Raw genomic sequence first — 26,240 nt, 5'->3', positions numbered from 1 at the left:
GAGACAAAGACAGAGCAAAGGGATTATTGAAAAAATCAAATTGACTTCAGATCTAAAGCCGAGATTATACTCCCATTACATACTATCCGATCTAAGAATCTCTTGCTTGAGATAAGCAAACGTGGTTGGCAGTTAGCACCCCCCACCCATGGTATTAAAAAATACACAAGAAAATGAACAGACTTCTAAAAAATTCAGGGTGAGAAGAAAGATGTGTTCTCTTTAAACTTGGACATGGAGAATACCAGGGGTAGATGAGCAACACCTAAAAAGGATTAAGAAATAGTGTAAATGACTGTTCATTTTAATCAGATTTTTATATTACTTGAGTCTATTAGAATCACAGAGTTGGAAGGTGTTGTGGGTTGAATTGTGTCCCCTCCCAATCCCAAATTCATATGTTGACACACTGGTTCCTAGAACCTGAGAATGTGACCTTATTTGGAAATAGGGCTGTTGTATACATAATTGTTAAGGTTAATTTATACTGGACTTAGGTGGGCCCAAATCCAGTATGGCTGGTGTCCTAGGAAAATGGAAAATTTGGACTCAGATACAGGGAGAATACCACATTGAGATAGAAGTCATGCCACCACTAACCAAGGACTATTAGAAGCACAGAGTGAGGTGTGGAAACAAATGGCCTCTTCCCTTATGTCTTTAAAGGGAGTGTGGCCCTGCTGACACCTTGATCTTAGGCTTCCTTCTGTCTTCCAGAACTATACAACAATAATTTTCTGTTGTTTAAGCCACTCAGTTTGTGGAACTTTGTTACAATGGCCCCAGGAAACTAATACAGAAGAAATCCTAGAAACTATTTCATTCAACTTCTTATTTAATGAAGATCTCCTTCCCTGTATGGATAGATGTTCACTTCAGCTAGCCTCCAAAAGAAACTTCCAGGGATGGAGCCATTGCTCTTGGGGCAATATATTCAGCTATTCAATAACTCCAAATATTTCATTGTGCAGGTATTATGCTTTTTTAATATAATTATTAGAAATACGAGCAAATGTTAAGGTTTGTTATTTTTTAATATAATGCTCTACTTCACATTCAATAAAAAGGTGCTGCACAGAAAAAAAAAAAGTATGTGAGCATCTACAGCTTATCCCATAACCAAGGCACTAGCATTCACACAGAGGCAGCCAAAGTGCTAGGTTCTTGGTTGGAAATAAACAACCTCTGAGTTCTGGCCTTGCTAATATAAACTAAAAAGCAAGAATGCATTCACACTCTCCTCTGTGGCTTGCAGAGCCTCTGCCCAACATAGTACCAACCAAAAACAAGTCAATACTTACAGGATGGCCAACTGAGTCATGAGCAGCACAATTCCTGAGGCGAGCACAGCATCTTCCTTTCCTGCTACAACCAGGCAGAGAAGGAAACAGAGCTGTGAGTCATAGAGTAATACTGGTAATGGGGAAATCCCGTTGGAGCAGTCAAGGGGATGTGAGAACATTTACTTCTCTGTGTTCCATGGCATGCTTTTTCCCAACCAGTCACATTTCAGAAAGGATAGAGAGCTAGATTCTTGCCATCTCCCCTGCAGTCTGAATCAGTAAACACTTGTTGAATGAACACTAATTTGCCCCAGGGAGAAATAATGAGAGTGGTGGGCTAATTATTTAACTCTAATGAGCTAGGTGCAAGGAGATGCGTGGGGGTTCAAGGACTCATGACCAAGAGATCAATGCTTTAAGAAGACAGTTTTGATTTCTAGAATGCCTGGGTCTGGGTGCTGATGAGAAATTCCATCCCCACTCTGTTATTGGAGGCCTCCCTCAAATCTCCAGTTGCCGCGGACAAGTGCAGCTCGTAATTCTGGGTCTTGAGTGAGAATGGTACTGAATTAAGAAAACAGACTCATTAAGAAAAAAGGATGGGATCAGGAGGCCTCTTCAATGCTGATGGCAATATCCTAGTGCACCACAGCCCCAGTTTGCCTTATTATATAGCCATATGCAAATCAAGGAAGTTCTTGATACAAAGTTACACATCTGAGGCAAAAACAGGAACTCTCCCAAGGCATAAACAGGAAACCCCCTACCATGCATAAGCAAAATCAACCAACATCTGAATCAAACAAAGAGGGAGAGGAAGGGCATGTAAATTGTTTCCAGCAACTTAAGCAAGCAAGTGAAGTGGGTGCAAATACTCAGCATCATAGCCAATATGGAGGTGGAGGGTTGAGAACTTAGCCTTTTGCTAAGCCTCGAATTTACAAAGGCTTTTTGCCACTTGCAGTCTACAACATTCAGTGATGAGATCAAGCCATCTCATTGCAAGATTCAGATTCTCTATTTTCACCCTCCAGATCTATTAAGAATGTTCCTAGCCTCTTTTCCCTGGCTGCTCACAGACTTTTTATTTCATTCATAATTTAACATTCCCATTCAGCCTGACCAAGTGGTGACACAGTGGGTAGAGCATCGAACTGGGATGCAGAGGACCCAGGTTTGAAACCCCAAGGTCACTGGCTTGAGCGCAGGCTCATCTGGCTTGAGCATGGGCTCACCAGCTTGAGCGCAGGGTAACTGGCTTGAGCGTGGAATCATAGACATGATCCCATGGTTGCTGGCACTCAATCTGCTGTAGCCCCCGCTGTCAAGGCACATATGAAAAAGCAATCAATGAACAACTAAGGTACTGCAATGATGCCTCTTATCTCTCTTCCTTCCTGCCTGTTTGTCCTTCTCTCTGTCTCTAGCTAAAAAAAGAAAAAAAAAAGATTCACATTCAGTTAGGTTTAACAAATGTTCACTGAGTGGTGTTTACTTTGGGCAAGCCCCCTGCCAGGTGCTATGTAGCTACAAAAATAAGATGCAGTGCCCAGAAGGAGCTCAGGGAGAAAGCCAGATGATTGCTTTGTCTTCACTTGCTGGCATCAGTTTGGTGTGACATGTCTATTTCTTTTTCATGTGGGAATCGAAGAAACCTGAGTTCATAATCTGGCACTGGTGTCTGCTCGTTATGGAACACTAGACAGAGACCCAGGAGGGCTGTTATGAAACATGACAAACTGATTTAGACATTCGTAGGGAAAACAAAGGATTGAGACTAGCTGAGAGAGTGTTTGAAGGTGATGACCAAGGTTAGGGGTCTTTCACTGCAAAATATCAGATTAATAGCTGTGGAAAACTATGATGATTAAAACCTTGTGGTGTGGCAGAAAGCCAGAAGCAAACTCCCATCCATGTGTGCTGAAGAAGGAGCGGAGGAGGTGCAGTGAGCACTGGACCATAAAGGCATCTTCATATGCAAAAATAAAGCAGGTAAACTCATTGACTATAACAGAATTTATTGTAGAGTACTTAACTACAGGGATCGAGCTGTATCATAAAAGACAACCCCAAGGTCTGCATAGGTCATGCTCTACCACTACACAGTGATTACATCAAATGTTTTACAGTATGGTCAAAGTACTAATTATTGACAAGACAAGGAAACAAAGCAAGTGATCTGTGCTAGAACCTCACTTCCTAGGGGCCTTGAGCTGGATAATTGCTGAGTGCTGACACTAATACCACTGTGATATTTAATTCAGTTGTTAGGCCTTCTGGCCATTACTGACAGAAATCTATGATAACATTGTAGAGGCTTACAGAACACAGCAAATCATTAACAACAGGCCTGGACCAGTAAGGTTAGTCAAAGTTAAAGCAAGAATAAAGAATGTGGATGGAGCGGGGGGGGGGGGGGGGGGGGGGGGGGACAGGATGAGACACAAAGATGGAATCTGTTCACATCAGTACCTGTACAATGTGAAAACTTGGCATGACAATGGTGGCATTACAAAGCAATCAGGAAAGCATGGAGTCTCCCAAAAATGGTGTTGGGAGAATTAATTATTCCAATAAAAAATTAATTTCATTCACAGACTACTCTAGTGGTCTCTCCTCCTCCCACATATCCCTGCTCCTCTGAGATTATACATGGTCATGTGACTTGCTTGGCCACTAAATGGGATCAAAAGACATGCATCACCTCCAAGCAGAGCCCTAAATGCCCGTATGTGACTCACCATGTTCTCTTCCTTGCTGTAGGTACCCTGGATGCCTACAGATAAATATCTTTATATCCTCTGCATACAGAAGGACCTCTTAAGTTATTTAAATCATGAACCATAAAGGAAAAGATCAATGTATTTGAATCCATCAGTTAGGCTTTTTCATTATTCTCCAATAAATATCATAAAGTAAACATATAAGCCACAACTGGAAATGATACTCCAGTGTGTATAACTGGAAAAAGATCAGTATAGAACATACATAGAAATACCCTAAAGATTTATAAAGAAAAGACAAACAAGACAAAAGAAAAATGGGCAAAGATATGGGAAAATAATAAACACATGGGAAAACGGCTAAAATAATTTAATAATTGGGGAAAGTCACAGTAAAGCAATTTAAACCATTTCACAAAGATCAGTTCAGTAAAAATTAAAAATTTGGTAATATCTAGGATTGCCAAGGACATAAAGAGAAACTACACTGAAGAGCAACTTGGCCAAATCTAGTAAAGTGAGAACATGCATACCTTTCAACCCAATAATAATATTTTCTCACTGTACTTCCTAAAGGGACTCCTCCACATTTGCATAAGGAGATGTGTAATCAGGAACTTTTTTTGCAAGCTTGTTTTTAATGGAAAATAATTAGAAGTAACTTAAATGTCTATGACCAGCAGAGTAGATTAATAATTTGTGATACATACAATGGATTGCTACATAACCTCTTGGGTTCACATGGATAAATCTTGAAAACATAACACTAAAAAGAAAAAAAAATCAAGTTTCAGAAAGTTGTTCCATTTAAATAAAGTTTGAAAACATGTACACTTTAATAGATACATACATATATAGCAAAGTTATGCATCAATGAACAACAGGAATACATTCTGAAACATTTGTAGTTAGCCGACTTTGTCCTTTTGGAGATACAATAGAGTGTACTTACCAGTACATAAACCTAGATGGTACAGCCCACTGTATACTGGGCTATATGGCATAAGCCTATTGCTCATAGGCTACAAGTCTGTCCAGCATGTTTCTGAACTAAATGCTGTAGGCAATTGTAACACAATGGTAGATATTTGTGTATCTAAACATTGAAAAGATACAGGAAAAATATGGTATAAAATATTTTTTTAAATGGTACACCCATAGAGAGCACTTACCAGAAATGGAGCTTACAGGACTGGAAGTTGCTCTGGGTGAGTCAATGGGAGTGAATGGGAAGTGGTCAGTGAGGGAGTGGTGAGTGAATGGGAAGGAGCCAGACATTACAGTACACTACTATAGACTTGATAAACACTGTAGAGCAGCATCAACACAAACATGTGGGTAATGCATTACACTATGATGTTACAACAGCTATGATGTCACTAGGCAATAGGAATTTTTCAGCTCTATTATACACAGTTCTATAGGAACACAGTTGTATATATGGTCCATTGTTGACTAAAATGTCATTATGCAATTCATGACTATAACACAGTAAGCATATAAAAAAGCATGCACAGAAATGACAAACACAATTGTAAAGAAGGTAATGGGATCAGAAACACAGATTTCTAATGCATTTGTATCATTTTCATTATTAAGAAAAACTGAAACTAATATAGCACAATTTAGATGGAGTGAGACTGAGTATAGCTGATCATCACACTGTTCCTGATATTTTCCAATGATGAAATTGTTTTTTTCATTTACAACTTCCCAAGGCCTCAAATTGAGCAAATGTCAAGATGAACCCGGATCAATGCTTTATTCATCACTCCATACTTACATTAATATATTTAAAATTAATACATTCTAACATTTCTACACCTCTTTTGCAAAAGCCAACATCTGAAGACATTGGTTCTCAAATCTGGCTACACAGTAGAATCAGTGGGTTCCCTGGGCCCCACTCAACCCCAGAGATTTTATTTAAATTGTTCTGGAATGTGGCCCAGGCGAGAGCTTCCAAGTGATTCTACTGTGCAGCCAACGTGGAAAACCACAGATCTAGGTGAAATGTGAGGAAAACTCTCAGTTTTTAGAATCTTTGAGCTGCGAGGAAGAACAGCAAGTCTGTCACTGCTTTGTAACCTTGGGCAATTGCACTATCAAGTTCTCCCTCAGCACAATCAGGATAATAATATCTATTGTGTTGGACTGCCAGACAAATTAAATAAGAATATGTTTCTATTACCCAGTATAGTATCTTACTTTATGGAAGTAAAAATTAGTTACTGTCCTAGACAATCTTACAGGAAATGAACACCAAGCAGATTGCTCAGGTCCTGGGAGTGGGCTGAACATCCTAACACAATCCCCCCTCCTTCTGCCCCTGTGTTCCTTCTCTCTTCACCTCCCTCCCTCAGACTACAGTGAAACCGCCTATAAGCCTGCTGCTCTCTCAGCCTAGCTTATCTAAATGCATGCTTGAAATTTTGAAAAGTCACAATTCCATGCTTGCACCCCAAATAGAGTCTTTCCAGCCAACAACTTGGTCTGTTGGAGTCTCAATATTTCCTTATTTTATTTATTTATTTATGATAGGGACAGAGAGAGGGACAGATAGGGACAGGCAGGAGGGGAGACAGATGAGAAACATCAATTCTTTGTTGCGACACCTTAGTTGTTCATTGATTGCTTTCTCATGCGTGCCTTGCGGGGGGGGGGGGGGGGGAGGCTACAGCAGACGAATGACCCCTTGCTCAAACCAGCGACCTTGGGCTCAAGCTGGTGAGCCTTACTCAAACCAGAGGAGCCCATGCTCAAGCTGGCGACCTCGAGATTTTGAACCTGGGTCCTCTGCATCCCAGTCTGATGCTCTATACACTGCGCCATCACCTGCGCATTAATTGGTATCATTATCTCATTGTGTCAAATAAAACCATCAAAATGATTAATGTAAATGCTTTTCAAAAATTTGTTTATAATAGAGGGAAAGATGCCATATTACAAAGCCACAGGTTTTTAAACTACTTTGTTCACTAATGAGACTTCTCTTGACTTCAAAAGATTGGACTTGATTTTCAAAGTCTACTGTTACTCATTCTGCAAATCATGTATTTAAAAAGTTTATGTATTCATCATTTAAAAAACTACTTATTTTCTCAAATTCTTCTTTAATGCATGTAACAAAAGGAGAGACTAAGAGTCTATATTGCCAAAAGATAAAAATCCATGTGTATGTAGCCTGTCAGGTGCTGTGCTGACCAGACCACATACTGTGCCTCAAGGGGACATTTAGTGTGTCCACCATGTTCTAGATGTGTGGTAGATAAAGCAATGTAAAGACATAACCTCTATGCACATGACACTAGTAAGATATTTTTAAAAAGAATGTATAGTCTTGAAAAGACCCAAGATAACCTATAATACAAGAATTTAAAGCTAATCACATGTAGAAACAATGCCTATGAGAATTCTGTGAAAAGAAAAGCCATGTCACTTGCCTGTGGTGAGGTCCTTGAGGCAGGAGCCATGCTTGATCTGGGCATTAAAGAACGGATGATCTGGCCAACCCCAAAGTTTGCCTCCAAAGTCATTATCCGCTTCCTCATTGCTTCCAGATTCCTAATTTTGTTTGGACAGCAATTTGTCCATTTCTAGGAAGTAAATCACGGTCTATAGCAATTCTGCTGTCTTTGCAATTGATGGATCTGCCCACTCAAATTCTGCAAAATATTTTCTTGCCTTTTGTCTTACTCCTTTTCTTTCTTGGATTCCTGACCTATAAAGATAAGATTCTAAAAGCTCAATCAGCCTGACCAGGCAGTGGCGTAGTGGATAGAGCATTGGATGGGGATGCGGAGGACTCGGGTTCAGAACCCTGAGATCGTTGGCTTGAACAAGGGGTTGCTCACTCTGCTATTGCTGCCTGGTCAAGGCACATATGAGAAAGCAATCAATGAACAACTAAGGTGCTACAACAAAGAATTGATGCTTCTCATCTCTCTCCATTCCTGTCTGTCTGTCCATCCCTTTGTCTATCTCTGTCAAACACAAAAAATAAAAATAAATAAATAAAAGCTCAGTCGCCTTTCTAGTCAACATGACATCTAGAGACATCACCAAACAATAAAGATGGCACAGTACCAAGACGGACAGGTCTGGGTCAGTGGTAACATTGCAGAGCCATTCTGTCAACCCTGGACTGCTCACCTCCATTTTCCATTCTGTAACATAACTATGCCTTTATTATTTAAAGTACTTTGGTTTATGATTCTATTTCTGATACTGATGGATACAGGTGGAGGAGGACAACTAGAGCTATTAGCATGTTTGGGAAGTGAGTGAGGGACAGACAGATTTAACTGAGTTGTACTGGAGGAGTTGATAAAGAGAATAAACTTTCAGGTCTCATGAGAAGCATGGGAATCAGAACAAGACAGATCTGGGATCCAATCCCAGCCAAGTCATTTACTGTCTACGTGACCATGCAAGCTGTTTCACTTTTCTGCATCTAGAGTTCACATCTGCAAAATGGAGATGCTTACATATAACTTGCAGTGTTATTATGCACAATTATAAACAGTAGGTGCTCAATAAATGATAGCATTATTTTTTGAAAAGAAGGCTGAGAAGATAGATTAGAGCCAAACTGTGGAGGCGTTTGCCAGGCTAAAGAATTTGAACTTAACAGGAAGTCCTTGAAGGTTTTCATTTTGAAGCTTTTTTTAAAAGAGGTGTACACTGTGTTTTTATTTTATTTTATTTTTAGCAAGAGAGAGAGAGAGGGACAGACAGGAAGGGAGAGAGATGAGAAGAATCAATTCTTTGTTGTAGCATCTCAGTTGTTCATTAGTTGCTTTCTCATATGTGCCTTGATGGAGGGGGTGGGGGGAACTCCAACAGAGTAAGTGACCCCTTGTTCAAGCCAGTGACCTTGGGACTCAAGCCAGAGACCTTGGGCTTTAAGCCAGCAACCTTTGGGCTCAAGCTAGCGACCAAGGGGTCATATCTATGATCCCACGCTCAAGCCAGCAACCCCATGCTTAAGCTGGTGAGCCCTTACTCAAACCAGCGACCTCGGGGTCTCAAACCTGGGTCCTCAGCATCCCAGATCAACACTCCATCCACTGTGCCTCTGCCAGGTCAGGCTACTCTGTATTTTTGTTTTGTTTTGTTTTTATTGAGTTAAAAGAAAGAGAGAAAGAGAGACAGGAACATCAATCTGTTCTTATATGTACACTGGCTGGATAGCTCAGCTGGTTAGAGTGTTGTCCCAAAGTGCAGAGGTTGTGGTTTCACCCCAGGTCATTTTGAAGTTTTTTGGGGGTTTTTTGTTTGTTTGTTTTTTTGTATTTCTCTGAAGCTGGAAACGGGGAGGCAGTCAGACAGACTCCCACATGCACCCGACCGGAATCAACCCGGCACGCCCACCAGGGGGCGATGCTCTGCCCATCCGAGGCGTCGCTCTGCCACGACCAGAGCCACTCTAGCACCTGGGGAAGAGGCCAAGGAGCCATCCCCAGCGCCCGGGCCATCTTTTGCTCCAATGGAGCCTCGGCTGCAGGAGGGGAAGAGAGAGACAGAGAGGAAGGAGAGGGGGAGGGGTGGAAAAGCAGATGGGCGCTTCTCCTATGTGCCCTGGCCGGGAATCGAACCCGGGACTTCCCCACGCCAGGCCAACACTCTACCACTGAGCCAACCGGCCAGGGCCTGAAGTTTTTAATTACATATATATTACATATATACTCCTTTTAATTATTGTTAACCAGATTAACATATGTCCTCACACTAAAGCTGTATTTACCCTACTTCCTATTATGCAATACAAACTGTCTAGCTTTCAACAGAACTGCCAAAACTCACAGGAGGAGAAATAGATAACCTGAATAGCTCTATATCTATTAAGAAGATTGAATTAATAATAGGCATCCAGACAACTTAATGGAGGGAGAAAAATGTATTAGCAGCTGGCAGAGCATGTGGGGCTAGTAGCACTAAAGCACGAGCTCCCCAGTTAGATTTCTTACATCATATATATATATATATATATATATATATATATATATATATATATATATATATATATCTTTTACAGGGTTTATGCAAAGGGCACAAGATTCCTTTGTCTGAGGTCCTACCTGCAAATCATGGCTCAAGGTAGGGCTGGGGAGTTTCACTGGGGCAGCAAGGGGGAAGGGGTTTACAGACCCCTGGCCCTATCTACTTACAGATCTTGCTTGTCTTGTGAGTATTGTAAGAGTCTCCAGGAGGTCAGTTAGAGATCTATAGGATGTGGATAATCTTTAACTGGCTGAACCAGTCATTCCTGCAGGCCCCTTCTCCTGCATTCTTCTGGTTTCTCCCCTCTTAAAATAACTTTCTAAAAAAAAAAGAAAGAAAGCACTAGGTTCAGATAGTTTCCTGATTAATTCTACCACATTTAAAGGAGAAATTATATGAATTCTCCACAATCCTATCCAGAAAATAAAAGCAGAAAGAATACCTTCTAATGCATTCTATGAGGCCAACATTAATACCAAAAGTGGATAAAGACCATACAAGAAAGAGAAACTACAGACCAATCTCTCTCACGAACACAGAAGCAAAAATTTTCAACAAATATTAGCAGGTCAAATCCAACAACATATAAAAATTATACACCAAGTTTAAGTCCAAGATGACGATGGAGTAGGTGGATGTTCCAACTACCACCTCTCAAGACCAAATTGGATTACAACTTAATTTAAGAACAATCATCTTGAAACACCAACCTTGGACTAAACAAAAAGAGTCTATAACCCAGGATCACAGAAGCCACACCGAGACTGGTAGGAAGGGCGGAGATGCAGAAAGGGCTGCCCTGTTCCCAGGAGCAAGCAGGGCTGAGGGTCCAAAGGGACTCTCACTGCAGGGAGGTTCACACTGAGAGGGGAGATTCCTCAGCCCCAGGCTGGGCACACAGCCAAGAGCCCCAGAGCTTAGAAGAGGCACCCACACAGTACTTGGTGGTGAAAACAGCCAAGGTTTCAAGCTCTCCGAGACCCCGCTCTATCTTAAAGGGCCAGCACAGAAAATCTTATTCACAGACACTTACCCAGTGCTCCGGTGAGAGAGAGCTGAGAGGAATGGAGCTGCATGAGGAAAGTGTGAAGTTAGCGGTCCTGGGAGAGACACTGTGGGCAATAGCCACCATAACCCCTGTGCTGAGTCATTCTCCAAACTGTGGTTGCCATCTTTCTTAAGTGGAGCAGTCCCCTCTGAGCAGCATCAGCCTGAGGGAAAACAACTTCCCCACCCTTGGGAGTCTCTTCTGCCCCAGTCATGGAGACCAAGTTGTTCCAAGAAGCTAGGAAGCAGGAGGCGCATCAGTGACTCAGTTTTCTGGTGCTGAGGCTGGACCTTTTCCCCCAAACACTCCCAAGTCTAAGACTGGTGCTTCTGCCTCACATGAGACTCAGTAGAAATTGTCTGGACCGTGAGCAGACCATATCTCTGGGTCTCAGAGGCCACATCCTACTGAGGTCTGTGGAAAAAGTCTGGACAGACTAATACCTGGGGCTGAAGGGCAGAGTCACACCCACCACCCTTTCTAATCCCTGAATTGCCACAGCTCTAGACTCTAGCAGAGGTTTTTTTTTTTTCAGTGGCAGAGCCCAACAAGCAGCCAGCAGACAGAGGCTGCAAAAGGTAGGACTCAGGGAACCTTGGCTTTTGTGGACCTTACCCCAGGCCCAGTGTGGGTAAAAGCCAGCCTAGGTGTGAAGCTTCGTATTTCCGTGTGCACTTGGGCCCAGCAGAAGCAGCCACAAGTTTTGAATTGCTTGTAGATCCAAGAAGGTTGCTGAGGAAAAGTCACAGGCAGCGTCTCCCATTGGTCTTCACTGGGTTCCCTCCAGGGAGGGCCAAGCTGGCACATCCAGTGGCCAGCTGTGGAGAGCATCGGTTTAGGACCTAACAACCCTTGCTAGTGGTGTGTCCTAAGGAAGGGCTCCTCAGACCTGGCCCAGCTGAGGCGAGTTCCACTCTCTGTGATCAGCACTGGCACAGCGGATCATATGCATTGGATAGGGGGGAACTTTGTAGTCAGCCAACCCGAGTACTATATATCCTGCCCTGCTGGGCTAGATTCTACAGGGGGGAAGGGAGAGAAGCTTGGAGCATGGACATTTAATGTGTGGGTACTTGCAAGCCTATTATTGGGTCTGGTTGAGGGCCTTAGCCACTTTCAGGAGAAGTACGGTCAGCCCCAGGAGAGGACTCTCTCAGTCTTCCTCCCTGAGACCAGAGTCTCACCAGCTGTAAGAACTTCTGCAGAGGGGAATGTAAGCCCCACTCCATCTGAACCTGCTGCTCACCTTACTGGGGAGAAAAAAATTTGAGTATCCAGTGTGGCTGAGGGATTAGGCTCTGGAGTGGGGGGCCACTTTCCCTGTACTGAGCTCTTGACCAAGAGACCCCTGAATGAAGGGGTCCCACTAGCATTGTATTGCCAACCTCAGCTTCCCTAACCCACCAAACTTGAAACCTGAAGAGGGGTTGGTTGGGTGAGGCCAGTCTGAGCTCACACTACAGTCTTTCTACAGAAAACTCTGTGGGAAGACCAGGCAGCTGCAAGAGGAGGTGGAGCAGCTGAAAAGTGAAGGCAAATCTTACAGAGCTTGGGGCTTGTATGGAGCTGCTTTCATCTCTAAGCAGGAGACAGCTGATCCTTATACAAAGATTGGCCCCTCCCATACTACCCAGGGAGAGGAAATGCAGATACAAACAGTGAACAGAGAAGTAACTCTAGACAGTTAACCCACAGTAGGTTACGAACAACAGCTGATGCCAACCCAAGAAAATCTAGAATCAACACAACCAGTAGTGGGTGGAAGACAGCATCAACACTAGACTCAGCTACATACACAAGCAGCACGCCCAAAGGAGGAGTCTAGCAGGTACCAGACACTATGGATAATAAATACACCCAAAAGGGCAGACACTGCACAGTATCTAATACATATGATCAAGGTTGATGCTTAGAGCCAGCCAGCCTTAACAGATAACTGCACCCATGAAAGGAAAAGCTGCATTCAATACTAGTATGCAACAGGAGGGAAAATACTACCCTCAAGAAGCATTCCTAGAGCAAGGAAATCAGGTGGCCTGGAGGTCAGTACCACCGAGCTTATATTCCGCATAAAGTCACCACAACAAATTGTAAAATTAGAAAGCATTATGTAATAAACAGATAAAATGGGCAGACAAAGAAATATGACCCAAATGAATCAACAAGAGAAATCCCCAGAGAAAGAACAAAATGAAATGGAAGTAACCAAACTACCAGACGTAGAGGTTAAAATAATGATTTTTAGTATGCTCAAGGATGTTAGAGAAACAATAAATGGTCATAATGAGTACATAAATAAAGAGATATCAAGGACCAAAAAGGACATTGAAATATAAAAAAGAACTAGTCAGAAATGACAAATACAATAGCAGAAATGAAGACTGCATTAGAAGGAATCAACAGGCTGGATAAAGCAGAGAATCAAATCAGCAATTTAGAGACAAGATAAATGAAAACACAGAAAGAGAGCAGCAAAATGAAAAGAGGCTCAAAAAAGAATGAGGAAACTCTAAGAGACCTCTGTGAAAACATAAAGAGAAACAATATCTGCATCATAGGAGTTCCTGAAGAAGAAAAGAATGAACAAAGGATAGAGAACCTGTGTGAAGAAACGGTAGCTGAAAATTTACCTAAATTGATGAAGGAAACAGTCACACAAATTCAAGAAGCAGAGAGAGACCCACTAAAGAGGAACCCAAGTAGGCCTACACCAAGACACATCACAATTAAAATGTCTAAGTTAAGAGACAAAAAAAGAATACTAAAGGCTGTAAGAGGAAAGCAGTTAATTACCTACAGAGGAGCCCCCATAAGGATGACATCTGACTTCTCAACAGAAACACTTGAGGCCAAAAGGGATTGGCAAGAAATATTCAAAGTAATGCAAAACAAGAACCTACAACCAAGACTACTTTATCCAGTGAGGCTATCATTTAAAATTAAAGGAGAAATAAAAAGCTTCCCAGACAAAAAAGGACTCAAGGAATTCATTACAACCAAAACAGTACTCCAAGAAGTGTTAAGGGGCCTGCTATAAAGAGAGCAAAAGAGGCCCTGGCCAGATGGCTCAGCGGTAGAGCGTCAGCCTGGTGTGTGAAAGTCCTGGGTTTGATTCCCAATCAAGGCACACAGGAGAAGTGTCCGTCTGCTTCTCTACCCTTCCCCCTCTCCTTCCTCTCTATCTCTCTCTTCACCTTCCACAGCCAAAGGCTCCACTAGAGCAAAGTTGGTCCAGGCACTGAAGACAGCTCCATGGCCTCCACCTCAGGTGCTAGAATGGCTCTGGCCACAACAGAGCAACGTAGCATGTGGGCAGAGCATTGCATCCTGGTGGGCATGCCGGGTGGATCCCGGTTGGGTTTATGCAGGAGTCTGTCTGACTGCCTCCCCAATTCTAACTTCAGAAAAATTCCAAAAAAAAAAAGAGGCTACTGAAGCAGAGAATGCACCCTGCCCCCAGAGAGAAGCTGGTAGATCAGGACTTCAGAGTTTCAGGTAACACCCTCAGCATTCCTGGATTCAGTTTCACATAAGCCCCCTGCTGAGATCAGTAAACAAGATTACTACCAAGTTAAGAAAACTGAGAAGAAAACAAACAAATCAAGACTTCAAAGCGGCTCTACTAGAAAAGCCAAATCCAACAGTGGATTACAAACAATAGTTAATGCCAACCCAAGAAGACCTAGAAATAACACAACTGAAAATTGGAGACAGACAACACCAACCCTAGACTCAACCAGCTCTACAAACAACACACCCATACACACAGACATAATGGGAAGACAGAGAAGTACAATACAAATGAATCAACAAGAGAAACCTTCAGAAAATGAACTGAGTGATATGGAAATTACCAAACTACTGGATGCAGAATTTAAAATAAAGATTATTAGAATGCTGAAAGATCTTAGAACAACAATGGATGGACACAATGAGCACATAAATAAAGAGATTACAAGCATCAAAAAGGACATTAAAATAATAAAAAAGAATCAGCCAGAAATTACAAATACAATAGCATAAATGAAGACTACACTAAAAGCAATTAAAAGCAGGCTGATGGCCTGACCAGGCGGTGGTGCAGTGGATAGAGCATCGAACTGGGATGCGGAGGACCAAGGTTCAAGACCCCGAGGTCTCCAGCTTGAGTGCATGCTCATCTTGCATGAGCAAAGCTCACCAGCTTGGACCCAAGGTTGCTGGCTCAAGCAAGGGGTTATTCGGTCTGCTATAGCCCCATGGTCAAGGCACATATAAGAAAGCAATCAATGAACAACTAAGGTGTCACAATGAAAAAATAATGATTGATGCTTCTCATCTCTCTCCATTCCTGTCAATCTGTCCCTATCTATCCTCCCTCTGACTCTGTCTCTGTAAAAAAGAAAAAAAGAAAAAAAAAGCAGGCTGGAAGAAGCAGAGGATTGAATCAGTGATTTAGAAGACAAGATAAACGAAAACACAAAAGCAGAGCAGCAAAAAGAAAAGAGGCTGAAATAATCTGAGGAAACCCTAAGAGAGCTCTGTGACAACCTAAAGCAGCGGTTCTCAACCTGTGGGTTGCGACCCCGGTGGGGTCGCCTAAAGCCATCGGAAAATACATAATGTATACCAGGTATTTACATTCCGAATCATAACTGTAGCAAAATTACAGTTATGAAGTAGCCACCAAAATTATTTTTTGGTTTGGGGTCACCGCAACATGAGAAACTGTATTGCAGGGTCACGGCATTAGAAAGGTTGAGAACCACTGACCTAAAGAGAAACAACATCCACATCATAGGGTTCCTGAAGAAGAAGAGAAAGAACAAGGAATAGAGACCTTGTTCAATGAAATCATAGCTGAAAACTTCCCAAAATTGATGCAGGAAAAAGTCACACAAGTTCAAGAAGCACAGAGAACTCCATTAAAGAGAAACCCAAAAAAATCCACACCAAGACACATCATAATTAAAATACCAAAGCGAAGAGATAAAGAAAAAATATTAAAAGCTGCTAGAGAAGAAAGGTTATCACCTACAAAGGAGCCCCCACAAAAATGACATCCAACTTCTCAACAGAAATACTTGAGGCCAGAAAAGAATAGCAAGAAATATTCAAAGTAATGCAGAACAAGTGTTTACAACCAAGACTTCTTAATCCAGCAAGGCTATCATTTAAAATTGAAAAAGAAATAAAAAGCTTCCCAGACAAAAAAAAAAACTCAAGGAATTCATTACAACCAAACCAATGCTGCAAAAAATGTTAAGGGGCCTGCTGTAAACAGAACAAAAAGGGAAAAGAATATAGTAAAAGAGGAATACAGCTTTAAAGAATAAAATGGCAATAAACAACTACATATCAATAATAACCTTAAATGTAAATAGATTAAATGATCCAATCAAAAGACATAGGGTAGCTGCATGAATAAGAAAACAGGACCCATACATATGCTGTCTACAAGAGATACTCCTCAAAACAAAAGATACACATAGGTTGAAGTTAAAAGGATGGAAAAAAAAATATTTCATGCAAATGAAAATGAAAAAAGAGCTGGGGTAGTAATACTTATATCAGACAAAATGGACTTTAAAACAAAGGCTATAGAAAGAAATAAAGAAGGTCACTACATAATGATAAAGGGGGCAATCCAACAGGAAGATATAACCATTATAAATATCTATGCACCTAATAAAGGAGCACCTAAATATATAAAGCAGACTTTGATGGATATAAAGGGTGAGATCAACAGCAATACTATAATAGTAGGGGATTTCAATACCCCACTAACAACACTAGATAGATCCTCAAGAAAGAAAATTCACAAAGAAACAGCAGACTTAAAGGACACACTAGATCAACTGGACTTAATATATATCTTCAGAACATTTCACCATAAAGCAGCAGAATATACATTCTTTTCAAGTGCTCATTGTACATTCTCTAGGATAGACCACATGTTAGGACACACAAAATGAGTCCCAACAAATTTAAGAAGATTGAAATCATATCAAGCCTCTTCTCTGAATACAATGGCATGAAACTAGAAATCAACTACAATAGAAAACTGAAAAACATTCAAACACTTGGAGGCTAAATAGCATGTTATTAAATAATGAATGGATTAGCAATGAGATCAAGGAAGAAATTGAATATTTCCTTGAAACAAATGAAAATGGACATATAACTCAAAATCTATGGGACACAGCAAAAGCTGTCCTGAGAGGAAAGTTTACAGCATTACAAGTATACCTTAAGAAGCAATAAAAAGCTCAAATAAACAACTTAAACTTGTACCTAAAAGAACAAAAGAAAATAAAACAACAAATAAAGCCCAGAGGAAGTAGAAGGAAGGAAATAACAAATATAAGAATGGAAATAAATAAATAAATGACATAGAGACTTAAAAAAAAAACACCAAAGATCAATAAAACCAAGAGCTGCTTCTTTGAAAAGGTGAACAAGATTGATGAACCTTTAACCAGACTCATCAAGAAAAAAAGAGAGGACTCAAATAAATAAAATTAGAAATAAAAGTGGAGAAGTAACAACTGACACCACAGAAATACAAAGGCTTGTAAGAAACTACTATGAAGATCTATATGCCAAAACATTGGACAACCTAGGCAAAATAGATAAATTCTTAGAAACATATAATCCACCAAAACTCAATCAGAAAGAATTAGAAAACCTAAACAGACCTATTACAACAAATGAAATTAAAACAGTTATCAAAAAACTCCAAGCAAACAAAAGTCCTGGACCAGATGGCTTCACAGGAGATTTTTTAAATAAATTTTTATTAATTTTCATGGGGTGACATCAATAAATCAGGGTACATATGTTCAAAGAAAACATCTCCAGGTTATCTTGTCATTCAATTATGTTGCATACCCATTACCCAAAGTCAGATTCTCCTTCTTCACTTTCTATCTGGTTTTCTTTGTGCCTCTCCTCCTCCCCTTTCCCCTCTTCCTCCCTCTCCTCCCCACCCTCCAGAACCACCACACTCTTGTCCATGTCCCTTAGTCTCATTTTTATGTCCCACCTATGTATGGAATCATGCAGTTCTTAGTTTTTTCTGATTTACTTATTTCATTCCATATAATATCAGGAGCCAACCATTTTGTTACCAAACATTCAAAGAAGAACTAACACCTATCCTTCTCAAACTATTTCAAAAAATTCAAAAGGAGAGAAGACTTCCAAGCTCCTTTTATGAGGCAAGCATTCTATCATTCCAAAACCAGGTAAAGACAACACAAAGAAAAAAAACTATAGGTCAATATCCCTGATAAACATAGATGCTAAAATTCTCAATAAAATATTAGCAAACCAAATCCAGCAATACAACAAAAAGATCATACATCATTATCAAGTAGGATTTTATTCTGGAGAGGCAAGGTTGGTACAATATTCGTGAATCAAACAATGTGATTCATCACATAAACAAAAGGAAGAATAAAAATCACATGATTATATCAATAGATGCAGGAAAAGCATTTGATAAAATCTAGCACCCATTTATGATCCAAACTCTCAGCAAAGTGGGAATACAGGGAACATACCTCAACATAATAAAGGCCATCTATGACAAACCCACAACCAACATTATATTCAATGGGCAAAAATTAAAAGCACTCCCCTTAAGATCAGGGAAAAAGTAGAAGTGCCCCCTTTCACCACTCTTATTCAACATAGTTCTGGAAGTCCTAGCCACAGCAATCAGACAAGAAGAACAAATAAAAGGCATCCAAATTGGAAAAAGAAGAAGTAAAACTATTATTATTTGCTGATGATATGACACTGTATATAGAAAACCCTAAAGTCTCAGTCAAAAAACTACTGAACCTGATAAATTAATTCAGCAAGGTGGCAGGATATAAAATTAATATTTAGAAATTAGTGGCATTTACATACACCAACAATAAACTGTCAGAAATAGAAATTAAGGAAACAATCCCCTTTACTATTCCAACAAAAAAATAAAGTACCTCAGAATTAATTTAACCAAGGTGGTAAAAGACTTGTACTCAGAAAATTATAAGATATTAAAAAAGGAAATCAAGGAAGATTCAAACAAGTGGAAGTATATACCATGTTCATGGATAGGAAGAATAAACATCATTAAAATGTCTATACTACCCAAAGCACTCTATAGATTCAATGCAATTCCTATTAAAATACCAATAACATACTTCAAAGATATAGAAAAAATATTCCAAAATTTTATATGGAATCAAAAAAGAATCCAAATAGCCTCAGCAATCTTGAAAATTAAAAATAAAGTGGGAAGTACCACACTTCCTGATATCAAGTTATACTACAAGGCCATTGTAATCAAAACAGCTTGGGACTGGTATAAAGACAGGCATATAGATCAATGGGACAGAACAGAGAATCCAGAAATAAACCCACACCTATATGGACAGTTGATATTTGGCAAAGGAGATAAAAGCATACAATAGAGTAAAGATAGTCTTTTTAATAAATGGTGTTGGGAAAATTGGACAGGTACATGCAAAAAAATGAAACTAGACCCCCAACTTACACCATTCACAAAAATAAACTCAAATGGTAAGTTGCAAAACCATAAACATCTTGGAAGAAAATATAGGCAGGAAACTCTCTGATATCACTCGTAGCAATATCTTTGCCAATATATCTTTACGGGCAAGTGAAATATAAGACAAAATAAACAAATGAGACTATGTCAGACTAAAAAGCTTTTGCACAGCAAAAGATACCATTAACAAAATAAAAAGACAATCCATACAATGGGAGAATATATTTGCCAGTACATCTGATAAGGGGTTAATAACCAAAATTTATAAAGAACTTCTAAAACTCATCACCAGGAAGGTAAACAATCCAATTTAAAAATGTGCAAAAGAAGTGAACAGACACTTCTCCAAAGAGGACATATAGACGGCCAATAGGCATATTAAAAAAATATGCAACATCACTAATCATCAGAGAAATGCAAATTAAAACCACAATGATATATAACCTCATATCTGTCAGAATGGCACTCATTAACAAATCAACACACAAAAAGTACTGGCAAGGGTGTGGAGAAAAGGGAACCCTCTTGCACTGCTGGTGGGAATGCAGACTGGTGCAGCCACTGTGGAGAACAGTATGGAGATTCCTCAAAAAATTAAAAATGGAACTGCCTTTTGACCCAGCTATCCCACTTTTAAGAATATACCCTAAGAATACCAAAACACTGATTCAAAGGAAGATATGCATCCCCATGTTTATTGCAGCATTGTTTATGATAGCCAAGATCTGGAAACAGCCCAAGTGTTCATCAGTGAACAAGTGGATTAAAAAGCTGTGGTACATATACACAATGGAATACTACATGGCTATGAGAAAGAAGGATATCTTACCTTTTGTGATGGCGTGGATGGACCTGGAGATTATTATACTAAGTGAAATAAGCCAGGCAGAAAAGGAAAAATACCATATGATCTTATTTATTTATGGAATCTAATGAACAAGGTGAAGTGAGGAACAGATTCAAGGCAGGTGCAGGGTCACAGGGAGCAGAGGGACAGCTGTCAGAGGGAAGGGGATGAGGGGATGGGATCAGAGAACATGAAGGGACTAATGAAATTATATATACATAACACATAGATACAGATAACAAGAGAGCAAATCCCAGAGGGAAGGGGGGGAGAGAATTAGGGGAAGGGGGACAAAGAGGGTGCAATAGGGGGCACATGGTTGGAGGGTGAGGGTGTTATATTGAGTGGGACACTTGAATCCATGTTAACACAATACATTAAAATTAATAATTAAAAAAAAGAACCTTAAAAAATTATACACCAAGACCAAGTAGGATTTACTACAAGTATGCCAGACTGGTTTAACATTTGAAAAATCAATCATTGTAATCTACCAAGCAAGAGCTGAGGAAGAAAAATCATATGATCATAATAATTGATTCAGAAAAAAAGTATTTAATAAAATACAGCACCCTCCCACTCATGATAAAAACTCTCAGCAAACTAGGAAAGAGGGACATTATCTCAAGTTGGTAGAGAGGATCTACAAAACGCTATGTACATAATGTTGAAAGACTGAGTGCTTTCTCTCAAAAATGGAGAATCACAAATAGAGTCAACTGATCTTTGACAAAGACAATTCTTTCTATGGGGAAAGGACAGTCTTCAACAAATGGTTCTGGGATAATTGGACATCCATATACAAAAAATGTACTATGTGTAGACATTATACTTTTCACTAACATTAACTTAAAATGGATCATAGATCTAAATGTAAAACACAAAACCATAAAACTTCCATAATAAAACAACGGAGAAAATCTAGGTGATCTAGGGTTTGGAAATGAATATTTAGCTACAACTTCAAAATCACAACCCATGAAATCAATAAATTGAACTATATTAAAATTAAAAACTTCTGCTCTGAAAAAGGCACTGGTAAGAAAATGAAAAGACAAGTCTCAGTCTGAGAGAAAAATATTTGCAAAACACATCTGACAGAGTGCATGTATCTAAAATATACACAGAACACTTGATACTCAACAATAAGGGAACAATCTAATTTTAAAATGGGCAAAAGATCTGAACAGATACCTCACCAAAAGAGATGTAGAAATGTAAGTAAGCATATGAAAAGATGTCCAACATCGCTTGCCATTAGATAATTATAACAAAAAGGTGAGATACCACTACCCACTAATTAGCATGACCAAAAAAACCTCATAATACCTATTAATTGTTAGTGAGGATGCAGAGAAACAGAAACTCTAATTCATTGCTGGTGGGAATGAAGGTGGTACAGCCACTTTGAAAGACATTTTGACAGTTTTTTACAAAGCCAAACATAAACTTATCACAACCAGCAATTACACTCCTAGATATTTACTCAAATGATTTGAAAACTTATGCCTACACAAAAACTTGTATGTGACTCTTTATGGCAACTTTTTTAATAATCGTCAAGAATTGGAAGCAATCAGCATGTCCCTCAATCAGTGAACGGATAAACAAAATGTACCACTATGTTCATGCAATGGTACACTATTCCAAAAGGAAAAGAAATGATCTATCAAGACAGATAAATTTTAAATGCCCAATGTTGAGTGAGAGAAACCAGTCTGAAAAGAGTACATACTATTTTATTGTAATTCTATGACAATCTGGAAAATGCAAAATTACAGAGATGGTAAAAAAGTTCAATGGTTATAGGAGTTTGCGGGGCAGAGGGAGGATAAAATAGGTGAAGTGACAAGGACATGTTAGAATAGAAAACTACTCTCTGTGTGATACTGCAATGGTGAATACATGACATCATGTATTTGTCAAAACTCATACAACTTCACAGCACAAAGAGTGAACCTTAATGTATGCAAATCAAAAAATCATCTAGAGCATTGTGGGATACCAACTTGGAATGCAAAATTTGACTTAATAATGTAATTGTTATTATAAATGTCTGAAACAAGCTCACTGAAGAAGGTGGGGGAAAGGTGACTTACATGAACTAACTTAGGAAGTGAATGGAGCCTATGAGAATAAAGGCAAAAGGAACTGTACAAAAACACTGCACTTTATTGATAAAGTTGTATTCCATGAAGATATAAGTCAACAATACTGATACACATGTACACGGATGTAGGTACTGAACCATTAAGTACATGGATGGTGGGTAGTGGCAGCCAGATTTCTCACTGTGAGAGTAGGATTTTACGGATGAGAAAAGAGGCTAGAATGATCCACGTGGTAATGACATTTGGAGACAATAATATCAACTTGGGTTTCATTTAATACACAGAGGGTTCTATACAGAAATATTTATAGGTTTGTGTATATACAAAAGTTAGTATACCCACATATCCATCCTTGCTCTGCCAGCCAAGGAGGTCTGGAAACGACAAGGCCCCAGTCACAATATACACGCTGCCTGCCGCTTGGTCTGTAAGACCAGTCTCCAGTAACAAGAACCATGCTCCTCTGGAAAGCAGCTGACTCAGGACAAGGGACAGGAAATACACCAGATGAGCCTGGAACACCTTGGAGTGCCAGAAAATAGGCACATGCTCAAAAACCAAAACAAAACAAAAATCCACCATGAAGGGGGCAATTCAAAGGGAAACAGGAGCCAACTGACAATTTCCAGTGGCCGAAGACAGAGCAATTGGAGTAACAAAATAAATAAAGGAGCACTGGGTTATAACCTGAAGTGTAAAATACATACCCATGAGTCCATGCTGAAGTAACTTTATTTACTTACTTTAAAATTAATTACTTTAGTACTGAATAAATAAATGAGGGAGAAGAGACAACTCTCTCATAAGGAAACATTCCAAATCATTGAGGCAGATACTCTGTTCTCCAAGAGGTGGAACCCAACACTGCACACCTTTACCGTGTGCTGCTCACAGCGGCTTCCTTCCTTCCAGAGAGGACATGGAAAAGGGGGGGAAGGAGTAACTGTCCAGCAGGGAAATCTAACCAACACCACCTCAGCCATGTGCTCAAGGCCAAAATCAGCCAAGAAATGCCATGCTGAGAGTACCTACTGTATGATGTGCTGAAAACAGCGCTTTATCTTGTGGTCTTCCCTCTCACAACCCAGAGCCCCAGTCTGATCATGAGAAAAGCATCAGACAGATCCCGATGAGGGGCATTGCACAGAATACCTCAAACTCTTAAAACTGTCAAGTTCTCCTTAAAGTGACTTGCCAGTCTCCCTAAAACTGTCAAGATCATAAAAAATAAGACTGAGAAACTGTCTCAGCCAACAGACACCTAAGGAGACAGGATAATATGGCAACTAAGTAAATGTGATGTCCTGGATAAGCTCCTGAGACAGAAAAGAAAATTAGGGCAAAACTAAAAAAATCCCAATGAAGTATACACTTTAGTTAACAATATATCTGTGTTGGTTCATTAACTGTCACAAGTGTACCATGTCAATATTAGATATTAATAGGAGAGGAAACCAGTTATAGAGTATATGAAAATGCTCTCTACTGTCAATCTAAATTTCTCTTGTAAATCTAAACCTTTTCTAAATAAAAATTTTGGCCCTGACTGGTTGGCTCAGCGGTAGAGCGTCGGCCCAGCATGTGGATGTCCTGGGTTCGATTCCAGGCCAGGGCACACAGGGGAAGTGCCCATCTGCTTCTTCACCCTTCCCCCTCTCCTTTCTCTCTATTTCTCTCTTCCCCTCCTGCAGCCAAGGCTCCATTGGAGCAAAGTTGACTCGGGGAATGAGGATAGCTTCATGGCCTCCACCTCAGGCACTAGAATGGCTCTGGTTGCAATGGAGCAATGCCCCAGATGAGCAGAGCATCGCTCCCTGGTGGGCATGCTGGGTGGATCCCAGTTGGGCACATGTGGGAATCTGTCTCTCTGCCTCCCTGCTTCTCACTTCAGAAAAATATAAATAAATAAATATACATACATAAATTAAGTGTAAGAAATATTTATTTAATGATGCTGGGAAGCATGGCACTCAGCCCTTCTCAGAGTCTCTATTCCGCATCAACAGAAAGCTGGCATCCAAGGATCAGAGTTTAGGGAACAGGGAGAGACAGTCAGTCATGAAGAAATAAAACTGGTGGTGGGGGCAAAGCATATTATTTAAGTTATAAACAGAGTCAACACAAAAATTACATAGCAGAACTAACAAAACTGGGGAGAAGAATAAAGGGGAGGTCAGGTGAATTCAGTACTTCCCCTTTTAGAGAAGGGAATCCACAAGTACTATGTAAAGTAGAGACATTAAAAAAAATGTTTTTAATAGTTAAAAGGGAATACATCTAGGCACTGGGTGGTTGTTGGCTCAGTGGATAGAATGTCGGCCCTGATTTGATTCCAGGTCAGGGCACATAAGAGAAGCAATTATCTATTTCTCTTCTCCCTCCTCTCTCCTCCTTCTCTCCCTGTTCCCTTCCCTCAGCCAGTGCCTTGATTGGTTCGAGCATCAGCCCTGGGCACTGAGGATAGCTCAGTTGATCCAAGCATAGGCCTCAGGTGCTGAGGATAGCTCAGTTGATTTGAGCATATTGGCCCCAGACAGGGATTGCCGGGTGGATCCTGGTCAGGGTGCATGTGGAATTCTGTCTCCCTATCTCCCCTCCTCTCACTTAAAAAGAAAAGAGTACAGGAAATGACTTTATTGCTCAACAGAGTGTAACTTTAATTTTAGTACTACTTAATGTATAGCCTGTTATAATTTTGTAACTCAATGTTAAACAGTAATTGGCTGATGTACCAACATCAGTTACTTTTACAGACAACAGGTTCCAGTGCACATGCACATGTACCTGCATAATTGAAAACAAATGATGCCTGACAAATGTTTAATTATTTCTGAATTTCACATCAGAACAATGTTAGCATCTTACAAAATAGATGCTGATGAATAAGTTTTCCAAGAAAAATATTGGCTTTGATGTTCTGAGATTTTAACATTATGAGATCATTAATCATTGCAACTGTTATGTCTCATTTGTGCTAGAGAGTTATTCTATACCCTTAGGGCTGTGGTATGTTTATTAGACAACTTAAAACAGAATATGATTCCTGCTCATGGCTATTCAAATTCTATTAAAAGTAATTTCTAAACCAGCTATCATTTTTTTTCATATCTTCATTAAATATAGAAGAGAGTAGGCTTTAAAAAAAATCTTCCACGCTGCCCTACACATTTTTCACAGCCTGATGTTGTGAGATGATACTAACAGCTGGGGATAAGGAATCCTTCTGCAGAGAGATTGCTACTAAGGATGGGGTTGCTCCTGCCACTCTGAACTCCAAGTGAGCCCACCCATGTTCCAGGTGGACTTGGTTTCTGAACATTTTAACCTTCATCATACTGTATAAATACTTCAACCACAGTATAAGAAAAAGGTCTACATTTCTGGAATCCATAGGAGCTCATTTGGAATCATCACGCTAATAAACATTGTGAGTACACATTTTACAGAAAGCTGTCCCTGAGCCTGCACTAGGAGCAAGTAGCAGCGGCAGCCAGGAGAGGAAGGGATGTCAAAAAGAAACAAGCTGGCCCTGGCAGGGTAGCTTGGTTGGGTTGAGCGTCGTACTGATATGTCAAGGTTGCAGTTTCAATTCCCAGTCAGGGCACATACAAGAATCAACCAATGAATGCATAAATTAGTGGTACAACAAATTGATGTTTCTTTCTCTATCTCTCTTTTTCTCT

Source organism: Saccopteryx leptura, chromosome 3, assembly GCF_036850995.1.
Source record: "Saccopteryx leptura isolate mSacLep1 chromosome 3, mSacLep1_pri_phased_curated, whole genome shotgun sequence".
NCBI classification, from domain to species: domain Eukaryota; kingdom Metazoa; phylum Chordata; class Mammalia; order Chiroptera; family Emballonuridae; genus Saccopteryx; species Saccopteryx leptura.
Note: the sequence above shows the minus strand (reverse complement) of the source record.